Source organism: Trachinotus anak, unplaced genomic scaffold (genome assembly GCF_046630095.1).
Source record: "Trachinotus anak isolate AG129_WGS33_773 ecotype Australia unplaced genomic scaffold, CSIRO_AGI_Tana_v1 ptg000042l, whole genome shotgun sequence".
Classification (NCBI taxonomy): Eukaryota; Metazoa; Chordata; class Actinopteri; order Carangiformes; family Carangidae; genus Trachinotus; species Trachinotus anak.
Window position 1 is genome coordinate 1,437,214 of NW_027273893.1, and position 11,371 is coordinate 1,448,584.

At 43.7% G+C, this 11,371-nt stretch overlaps 1 long non-coding RNA gene across 1 annotated transcript; it reads left to right on the forward strand.

The window, feature by feature from the left end:
• Nucleotides 1-518: 518 nt before the first annotated feature.
• Nucleotides 519-4,504, forward strand: LOC139615083 (uncharacterized). The gene is made up of 3 exons (XR_011687220.1): nt 519-1,019; nt 2,882-3,097; nt 3,377-4,504. It is a non-coding gene; the product is annotated as an uncharacterized lncRNA (long non-coding RNA).
• The last annotated feature ends 6,867 nt before the right edge of the window (nt 4,505-11,371 follow it).

Consider the following 11,371-nt stretch of genomic DNA (forward strand, 5'->3'; position numbering starts at 1 on the left):
TTTCCTAGAGACTGACAACAAAACCTGGAATTTATCACTGCTTCTTTAAAAATCTATACTATATTAATCTGTTTATACTACATATGTATTTTGTAGTTTCCCCTTTTAAAAGAACAAGACACTTTTAGCTTCAGACCTTCCACTAAATAAATAAAAAAAATCTTTTCTCATTGAAGAGCAACCAGCTGTTGTACACTCCACAGAGCTGATACAATGAAAACTGATGATTCTGTGAGCTTAAGACAAACAGAAAAATCACCACACACACACACACACACACACACACACACACACACACACACACACACACACACACACACACACTGCATTGCACATGTCTCCTTCCACACTGCCTTTTCATGAATGGAGCCGCAGAGTGGAAGCCTCTCATTGGCTGAGTGGTGGACCAATCAGAGCAAAGCCTGGGTTGGGTCTACAGGCCATTCACAAAAGTTCCTCACTCGCCCTCTCTCACCACCTCTCTCCTTTCTCTCACACACAGGGCTGGCTCGAGGTGTAGGCAACACAGGCGGCAGAATGTTGGGGGGAGGGGCTGCAAGAGTGGAATAATATAACTTTATAAATTATGGTTACAGTAACACTCATCTGCCCTGCGATGATAAAATCTAATATCGCTTCCCTTGAAAACGACACAGTGGAAACAACAACAGTACAGAAACAACAGTAGAAACAAGGAATAACATTAGCAACGTTTGCTAATAAGTCAACCTTTACATGTTAAGTTAAACTGCCTTGTTTTTTCAGTTCTTCACAAAGGTCACAAGAGTTCATGACTAAAATTTAACCAATCATGACTTGTTCTAAACTTAAGGTTTAAATATGAATATGTGAGAACATTGTTACCTTTTCAAGCATTTTGTCCCTGACGTGGGAGCACACTGGTTTCTTTAGCCTAGCTTGTAGCGGGTAATTAGCCTTAGCGGTTTGGACCACTCTTGGCTCTTTGGTCTGTCCTGTGTGTCTGCAGAGTTAGATCAGATTCAACTCACCAGGTCAGGGTAAGTTTCCTCCAGGGGCTTTGTACTAGAAAAGTTACTACGTACTGTGATTGAAGGAGCTATTTGTAAGTTCTGCTATAGCTACATAGTTAATGTTAGCATTAGCAGCTGTTTACTTACCAGTCTAGAAGAAATATTGTGGGCTCAGCATCAAATTTTATTCTTTACTTACCAGAGATGGAAACAAATGACTATGTTAACTTGTTTTGCTTCTATCACATCTTTTCCTGTACTGAAGTTAGCATGCTAACAGCAACCCCTCACCTGGTCAGACCATCTCATCACTTTCCGATACTGAGCCACTGTTGTGTCCACTCTGCTCTGAAGATGTATCTGCTCAGGGGACATGTTATCACTTTTTCTCTTGTAAACACAAAGGTGGCTGAAGCTCTTGGTAAGACAGGTAAGTAAACAGCTGTGCTGTTAGCTAACATTAGCTATGTAGCAATAGCAAAACTTACAAATAGCTCCTATAATTTGTAAATAAACGTGCCACCAAAACCTCACATTCCTTAAAACCTATAGTAGCAAAATGAGAGAGAATGCACACTAACATTAGCTGTGATAGATAACTAGTCACTTAGCATAAATACTCTGATTAAATATTCAGATGCAGTCACAATTTCAAAGATTTCAAATGGGGCCTCAAAGTCCAAACTAAGTGGTTTTCTAGCTGACGTTAATAATTAATGATTAGTGTATAAAACTTATCTTCAGTTACCATACAAGTCAGGTCCTCTCTCATGTTGTTGCTACACTGAACAAATGTTCCCTGTTAACACATTTGATTTGTCTTCCTACAGTATTTGTTATGTTGAGGTACTCAAAGCAAAGGTTAAGCCTCTCAGTCCCAGCAGAACAGCAGGGGTCTTACTCACTGATTAAGTGAGGTTTGCATATGAACCATTTGGTCTATCTCATTGACCAGCAACATATCAACAGCCCTCCTGCTTTGGAGCAAAATGTTTCTTCTGCTGTTGATTGGTTATGATACTTTTCACCTGTGAAGTCAAAAAACAGTCACATGGTTTATTTGAGGGAAACTTGAGGAACAGTTACATTTAATAAATATTTTTTGTTTTATTCTGTTTTATTTATTAGGCTGCGTCCACAGTGATAAGCTCTCATTTTAAAATGAAAACCATCTCCATGCAGACAAGTGTTTTTAGTGTTTTTTATACACAGTCTATGGCTTTAACTCAAAAACACACATCACATGACCATTCACCTACACTGAGCATCACAACCCTGGAGTTTTAGACTAAAACGGGTCCAGCAGCGTTTCTGAAAGTCTTGAACTCCAGAGTTGTGGACAGAGGGAGTTAACGTATTTTAGTTTTCAAACCAAAACATAGTAGTGTGGCATGTAGTCATTTACACCCTTACACCCTTTCACCCTTACGTCCAAAGCTGATGATTTGAGAGCCTGATTGATGGAGGTCTGGGACTGAAAGATCATAGTTCTAGTTTCAAAGTCAACAAACATCTAAAGCTTGTTTACTTTTTAAAAATATTTTACCACACCCAATAACTTTCCCTGATATTAACCAAGTCTTTTGTAGGTTATGTATAGATTAAATATATTTGGTGGTACACTGCTGGAGTCACATGACTCTCACCTGTCAGGTCATGGCTGTCTTACTGTACTGTAATGTACTTCCTCTGAACCTCATGGCTGTGATAGACCAGCAGGCTTCATACTTTGAATCGACCAATAGAAAACTGTAAAATGAGCATTTTTTTAATCAAACCCTGAAAAAGCAGCAGGTCAGTCCCTGTGAGTTGCCCTCGTCACACGTCTCAGTGTTATCATGTGTTAGTTGGTGTCCCACCTCAGTTAAGCAGAAATTCTTTATCTACAGAGAGCTTATCCAGCTGTGCAGGGACAGTGTGTGGGAGCCACCACAGATAACACAACTACAGTTGGACAAGAGGCTGATAGTTAATGGAGACACATTCTGTACAGTCATCACACTTCTGGTCAGACAGAGGAGGAGCAGAGAACAGACAGAGGCGAATTTCAGAGCGTAATGACAGACGGATCAGAGTCTGAGTCAGAAAACATCCAGTTCCTCTCGGTGAGACAAATCCACTGCTCTGCAGGACACAGCAGGAATTAGTCTTATCTCTGTAATTTGACTGTCAGTTAAAAGTCTAATCATCTGGTTATTTTGTTCAAGTCTGCACTTTATCCTTCATTTCTTGTTCAAGTACTGATGAATGGGAAAGATCAGGACATCAGTCTCACACTCAGACATCCTGACCTCTAGTCACTGGTGAACGTAATTCAGATTTCATATTTGCATCTTTTTCTATTGCCAACACCTTTCAATCTCTCTCTTATCACTGGTTTACAGGCCTCTCAGCAGAAAGACTCTGCTCATCTTACAGTGTAATGAATGAAGACCAAGGACGTGGTTGACCCCACCCCCCACCCCCAGCAGACCACAGATAGATCACGGCCTGGTTCTGACCAGACAACGTGACTTGATGACCTCTACTGTTGCCCCACTGAAACCGGAACTGGCCTGAAAAAAGTGTCACCACAAGATGGATGTGTCGGAGGTTATCTGTGTGTGTTTGTGTGTGTCAGAGGTCAGGAGAGCAGAGACTGAGGTAACACACAGGCCTGACTTTATCACACACCAGCAGCTGGAGTGTTAATTGAAGTTCCTCTGCAGTGCAGACTGGTCAGACTGGTGACGTGGATCTGTCTCCTCCTGTGTGCTGCTGCTCTGTCAGTGTCTGAGTCTTTAAACTTATTTCAGGGCTACAGCTCACTCTCAGTTGGCATGGTTAGCATAATCATGCCGTGTTGTGTGTGTAGCCCATAGAATGTATAAGGTGGGATAACACCTGGACAGGTGACAGGTGTGTTTACAATGTTTGTGCTCTGTACCTGAGACTACCGCAGAGTCATGTGACCCAGGAGTGAATGCTGATTGGGCCCTTTCACACTGGCCAGATGTTAGCGTGTTGTATGAGGGTCTTGACGGAGCTGATGCTGGTTGTTCATGTGTAACAGCAACTAGTTCCTGAAACCATCAACATCAACTAACAGGAGCAACCAGCAGGAAGCCTTCACTGTGATGGTGACATAAGGGGGCGTGGCCAGTGTCGAGAGGCCATCAGACAACTGCAGGAAACTTCTCTCTCTTCCTCTGACTTGCTGAATGTCTGGTAGGTTTCTTTTGTGTGTGTGTGTAATCACAGTGATGGTGTGTGCTAATGTGTTAGCATGTAGCTGCAGACCCTGCAGTGTGTGAGGAGGAAGTGGGTGTTGTGAGGGTGTGTGTCCTCAGTTTTCTCAGGTGATCTGTGTGTGAATGTGTTTCTGCTTTCAGCCCTAACTTACTGAGGTTAATGTGGTTGTGTTTTATTTGTCCACCATTTAGACAATTTATATCGTTGTGTTACTGAACTGTTTGTTCTTATTTAGTTGAATTTAATTAACACTTTGTAACTTTGTTAAGAAAAGTGCTGTTTAAATAAAGTTTATTATAAAGTTTATTATTTTTAGTTAGTGCTGCTGCTGTTAGTATCAGGAGAATCACTGACAGGTCACAACTGTCACTCACACACTCATGCACACACACACACACACACACACACACACACACACCCGCCCAGTCTGGTCACTTTGCATTTGGGGAAGTGTGGTTTTAGCTGGAAAGTGTAATGCTCTGCGGCTCTAACTGACATGTGGGATAAAGTAAACAGTTCACATCCACACCCAGCAAACAGCTGCTCCCAGTGAGACCATCAGAGCCGCTGGTCTGTCAAGATCCTCAACATGGATCAGATAAACCGGTATTTCCATATCATCAGGGCTGAGGATTAGAGCAGTGATGTTCTCCAGTAAACACACTGTGGAGGTGTCGTCACTGGTGTGACTTCTGAACACCATCACCTCTCAACTCTGATGAAACAAATGTTTGATATTGAGGTGCAGAAAACCATTAGTTTCATAGACCCACAGACCCCAATCCACCTTAAATAAAAGCTCCAGACAACCCACCACGCTGTAAGAGCACAAAAATCCACATTCCTGGATGAGCTGCTCAGTGCTGAGAACCAGGTGGGCCTGGTCTCTTTGTCCCTGCTGCAGTCACTTCTAGGAAGAGCTGATCCCCCTGCCAAAGACTTTATAGAGACCACTGACCTTTAAGAGCTCGTCTGGGCCTTTGTGTCCATGGTTCTCACACATCAGTTCACTTTGTTAATGAAACAACACCACTTCATCCACTGAAGAAGACACCATGACATATGACTGAAAGCTAGTAAGTGGACCTTGATTGAAGTTTTCTTTCCTGAAGAATTTCACCTTTACTTAATATTGATTTCCTTAATATGAAACTAAATTTCACCTTAAATGTATTTTAGCTCATATAGACCACCTCCATGATTTATTCTCTATTTTTACATAATTTCCTCCCGACGTCAGAGGAAGTGGTAGCCTAATTAATGACAACATGGAACAACAGCTGATGACTTCCTGTACAGACAGCAGGTCACATGTAAGTCGTTCTTTTCTGTGTCTGATAACTTGTGGCTCAGACAGTGTTGTCGTCTGCAGACTGATGATGTAGGAGTGTCTTCATCCTTTATGGATAACTGTGGGAGTGGAAATGAAGCTCAGTGTCTCAATGAGTGAGATGAACAAAGAGAATCACGTGAACAACTTTGTGTGTGAAAGTTTCTGGTTTTGTTTTAGTCATGAATCACAGAGGTTTATACATCGGGACCTTGAGGAATGTTTTCACATGTGCTGTGATGCCAGACTAAGACCTACAGAGGACCTGGACCAGGATTTCACTTACTTTCACAGGCCACAGCTGAGAGTTCTTCCTTCCTTATATTTAATACACACACTCTGTCGCATTCATTCATTCATTCATATTCAGAGCTGTGACTCTCCTGTGTGGAGCATAGACTCCCAGGATTTAAAAACCTCCAGGACATTCAAGGAGCCTGTTTAATGATACGGGGGGTTGAGAGGACAGAAGAAACAGAGAAGCTGAAAAAGACAAGGAGGAGGAGGGGGATTAGGACTTGCCCCACAGGGGTCACTCTGCCTGCTATGGTCACATTAAAGACCACAGGACCCCCTAACCCCAGAGAATGGACCCAGTTCAAGTGCAGGCACCCTTCCCAATAAGGACACACATACACATACACACACACACACACACACACACACACACACATTTTTTGTCCAGTCATTATTTTCATGTGCTCACATGGTTGCTAGGCGGCCTCTCACAGACTTCTGGGTAACAAGCTCCCTCACTGAATAACCTTGTTCCATTCACAGTGATACGGCTCCAGAGGATGGTGGGAGAGAGGAGGGGGAGGAGAGGGAGTGGGGGAGATCATGATCACATGATCACATCTGCATTAAACTGTGGCTGTCTTCAGGACATAGTGTAGACTGTAAGGAAGTGAAGAGCCAAGTCTTTACACCCCAGTACCTGTTGACTGATGAGAGGAGGGAGCAACATTCACACTTTATATGATATCATTATTAATGATGTTCTCTGTGCATCTTGTAAGATGAATGTGTTGCTGCTGCTGATATGATTGAATGTCTGCGACAGAGACTGAAAATGACCTGTGAGCAGAGTTTTCATTCTGAAGATGTTTGGACTGATGATAAAAATGTTCTATAGCAACATACCTGTCTGATGTCAACACTGATCCTCCTAATTGGTCCAGTAAAGACATCACTGATGAGTAAAAGTGATCATCAGAGCTGACCTGCAGGTCTCAGTGGTGGTTAGTGGAGGTGAGTGAGAACAGAAACTGTGAAGAGGACAGAGAGCTGCAGCAGCTGAGGATGGTGTGACTGAATGAATGAATTAATATGGATGGATGGATAATGACCCTCATCCCTGAGGTCGTGTGTGCATGTATTTGTTAAACTAAATGAACTAAAACCAGTGGAGCTCTGAGCAGGATGCTAACAGGAGAAGAGGACCAGGAATTGTGGGAAATAGGACAAAGTGGCTCAAAAAGTAAAAATGATGTGAGTCTGTCAGATGTAAAACTTTACAACTGGACAAATATGAGTTTCAGCAGGAAGCAGGCAGGAGGTAGAGGAAGGAAGTGAAGCAGTCTGTTCCATGAATCTGTTTTCTGACACTGTCAGTATGTGGTGACTCTGTAGACCATATCCCTTTGGACCCTGCTGTATTTGAACATTATATGTGATGATAATAAAGTTTATATGATACTCAAGGAGGATCATGAGAATGTTCAGCTCCATGGTGTTAAAGGTTCCTGTTTCTTTAGTTCCACATGTCAGAGGCACTTGTGTGACAGAGACTTCCTGTTCCTGCAGCTGGACCAATGACAGCAGTCCAACATGGTTTTTATGTCCATGTATTTCTCACTGACTCCTTCAGTGCCGCCCTCGTCATCTCAGACCTGTGGTTGTGTTGTTTGGAGAGGTGCATTGTTAACGACCCTCCAGAGACCAGGGAATCAGGGACCTGGTCCCTGGACCTGCCCGTTTCCTGGTTGTTTTCACCGCTGAGGATTCCTGCAGGTTCCTGTTGGAAGCGGGTGTTTGGGACATGTGCTCCTGCAGTGAGAGTCGTGTGGCAACCAGACGCCGCTTCGCACAGGAAGCGAGAGCAGAGAGTTGTCTGTTACTGTAAATACAGGGAGGCCCGTGTTCCTTAACATCCCCTGCTAACAGAGGGGGTGGAAGTGAAACACAATGCTTTTCCTCTGACACCAGAGACCCTGAACTCTGTGATCATGTTGTCAGGTACTGAGGATGCATTCACTGTCGTCTTTCCTTTCCTTCCTCACCAGCACTCGTCAGTCACCAGGAAGTGACCAGGAGTGAGGAGGAAGGGAGGAAAGTGATGGCAGTGAAGTAAACACAGGTGAGTCAGTCACATCCTCATAAAAACCTCTCACTGATGTGGAGACCAGAAAATCAATAAACTGACAATGAAGGAGACGGGTGGAGTTTTCAGTCCTGATGATATCACACAGTTGGGACCATATGATGTGGACTCTCTGTCGAAGAACTGGACTGGACATTCCACACTGGATGGAGTTGCTCTCATGTCTGAGCCTCAGTGAGGCCACCTCTGTGAGGCTGTTCAGCTGTTCAAAGAACTTGTTGGACCTGTCTCTTCACTCTGGTTCGGCTGCTTCTTTCCCTCACTCACCATATTTAATCTATTCATGCTGTGTCTACCTCCTGTTGTCTGCAATAAAAAGCTCCAGGAACCAGGAAATGAATGCTGAATGTTCCAGAGTTCATCAGCCATAATCTGTCTCAGAGGGTTCTTCAGTCTTCTTGGCATCAGAAGGTTGTTTGGCATCTCTTCGTCAGAGGTCTCTCAGCCATCCTATCGGCGAGGGATCTTCAACCTTATCAGTTTCGGAGCATTCTCAGCCATCTTCAGCATCAGAGGTTCTTCAGCCATCATCAGCAGAGGGATAGTCAGCCACCACCACCACCAGTGTTTGGTCTCGGGGGGATTATATTCATATACGTTCATGTATTTTGCTGCCGCTCATCCTAAACCTAAACATCTCCCCCACGAGACCAAGCGCCAAAGTTTATAATTTCAGCACTATTCATCACATGTCTTGTCTAATTAAAATATTTACTTTCACTTCATTCACTTGTCTCTCCTGATTGAAATGACCTTAGGTGTGGGTCCTCTGTAGATAGAGAGCCTGTAGACCTCCTGTCTGTGTGTGTTCGTCCTGCTGGGCGTGGTTACCTGGTTGTACACCTGCACACCTGCCATGACCTCATCATCTCCACATTAAATAGCTGTTGACTTTGTGTGACTGTTTATTGTGGAGGTGTCAGATCCTGACACCTGGATCAGTCAGTGTTACATCACACAGGTCTCTCAGAGACCTGCTGACCCTAAATCAGGTTGGTAGGTGAGTGTGAAACACCTCTGTTGTGGTGTTCAACACCAGCTTCTCAGAGACTCCGTGCTAATGAGGAATCCAGAGAGGCAGCGAAACCAGAGTCTGAGACCAGAATCTGTCACCTGCGCCCACTCTGAGTCCGAGAACAGAATGAGACCAGAGCCCAGTCTGAGACCAGAGTCCGAGAACAGAGTGAGACCAGAGCCCAGTCTGAGACCAGGGTCTGAGACCAGAGTCTGAGACCAGAGTCTGAGACCTGAGACCAGAGTCTGAGACCAGAGTGAGATCAGAGCCCAGTCTGAGACCAGAGCCCAGTCTGAGAAGTGAGTCTGAGACCAGAGCCCAGTCTGAGACCAGAGTCTGAGACCAGAGTGAAACCAAAGCCCAGTGTGAGACCAGAGTCTGAGAACAGAGCCCAGTCTGAGACCAGAGTCCAGTCTGAGACCAGAGCCTGCCTGAGACCAGAGCCCAGTCTGAAACCAGAGTCTGTCACCTGAGCCCAGTCTGAAACCAGAGTCTGAGACCAGAGCCCAGTCTGAGACTGACAACACAGTCTCTGTGTGTTTCCAGGTGAAAATCATTGATCACCTTTGACAGCTCTAGCAGTGACAGATTATAGATACATATTATTGATTAAAGTGCTGTCATGCTCACAGTTTCGTTTGTCCTCTTTACTGTTATTTTCAAGGAGACATTTATACAGACAACTGTGGGCATGTCTACATCTGTTTATGGTCAGAAGTTCAAATCGTGTGTGTGTGTGTGTGTATGTGTGTGTGTGTGTATGTATGTGTGTGTGCATGCGTGTTTGTACCCAGCTTCATAAATCTGCAGTAAAGACTGTGTGTGCAGTGTTAGCCATGTTAGTTACAACCACTGGATGTGATGTGAGACTGTGATGAAATTTGGTTCAGACATGAATCCATTCATTTACATTGTGTTTAGTGCAAATTACAAAATTCTTGTATGCTAACATGCTGATTTAAGATGGTGAACATTTAGTTCAAAGTGCTGCTGTGCCTACATACAGCTTGACAGAGCTGCTACAGCACGTCACAGGACAGCACGACGGATAGATAGATAGATAGATAGATAGATAGATAGATAGATAGATAGATAGATAGATAGATAGATAGATAGATAGATAGATAGATAGATAGATAGACCTGTACCTGGAGTCACAGTGAACAGCTCTTAGGTCACCGCTGAGAGCTGGTTGGACAATGCCTGTTTAACAACTGTTCAACTTCCTGTTCAGAACTTCAGTGTTAAATCAACCAGCAACTTTAAAGTGAATGTTGATGTTTAACCCTACAGAAATAGGTCAGAGGCTGAGGGTGTGACTGTCAAATCCAGACACACACACACACAGTGCAGCTACCTGATCATTCTCACCATGTTGGTATGTGTTACCTTTCATTCCACACTACACCCCCGCAAGTCCCACAGTCCATTGTGTGTACCTGCACTGCACAACAGACAGGTGAGTCACTGTAAGGAGAGGCCTGACAGAGACTGTAAATACGACAAGGGGTTCTGCAGTTCAAATTCACACACACACATTAACATATTAACACATTAACACACTCACACATTGATTTCTGAGATACATGTGTATTATTGCATTTAATATTCTCCATGACCATTCCCCAGAAAGTTTCTGTCTGTGCTGTTTAAATCCAGACAGTGAGAACTCATCACCTCCTTCACAGATTCACCCTCATGTCCTTCCAACTTACTGACCAATCACCTGCCTCAGCGGCTTCAATGAAAACACCTGACTCCACACAGTGATGCTGCTCAGTGGGCAAGCAGACTGGAGACACAAGGTTCCACCACTGTGAGGATGCACTTGTTCCATTGTTACTGTACTTTAAACTCATCTCTTCTTCTACGTTTTAGTTTTAAACTCATCTCCTCTTCTCCATTTTAGTTTAAATTCATCTCTTCTTCTACATTTTAGTTTCAAACTAATCTTTTCTTCTCTGTTTCCTCCTCTGTCCACTCTCCTCCAGAGTCTTCAGCCCCTAAAACTGCAACCTCCAGAAATGCTGCTGGACCCGTTTTAGTCTAAAACTCCAGGGTTGTGTTGTAGTCGGACGGACAGAAACAGAGACCTTTGGAAATGATGACGTAGACACCCACGGTGGCTCCTGATTGGCTCGACTACCAGTGGTGAAACAACATGGATCATAAATTAAAGTTTTACTGAACTTGTTGTCTTTGCAGCAGCTGTTGTTCAGTTCAGATTTATATTTTAACTATATTTTCAACTGTCTTTGCTGTTCCTCCTTCAGAGGATTTACTGGAACTAACCAACTGAGAGGAGACAATCTGCTTTCTGTTTACACCAGCTCACACATGCTCAGTGCACTGAATGGTCATGTGATCTGTGTTTTCAGGTGTGTTAGTGTGGATGGAGATCATTTAGTTTTCAAATAAAA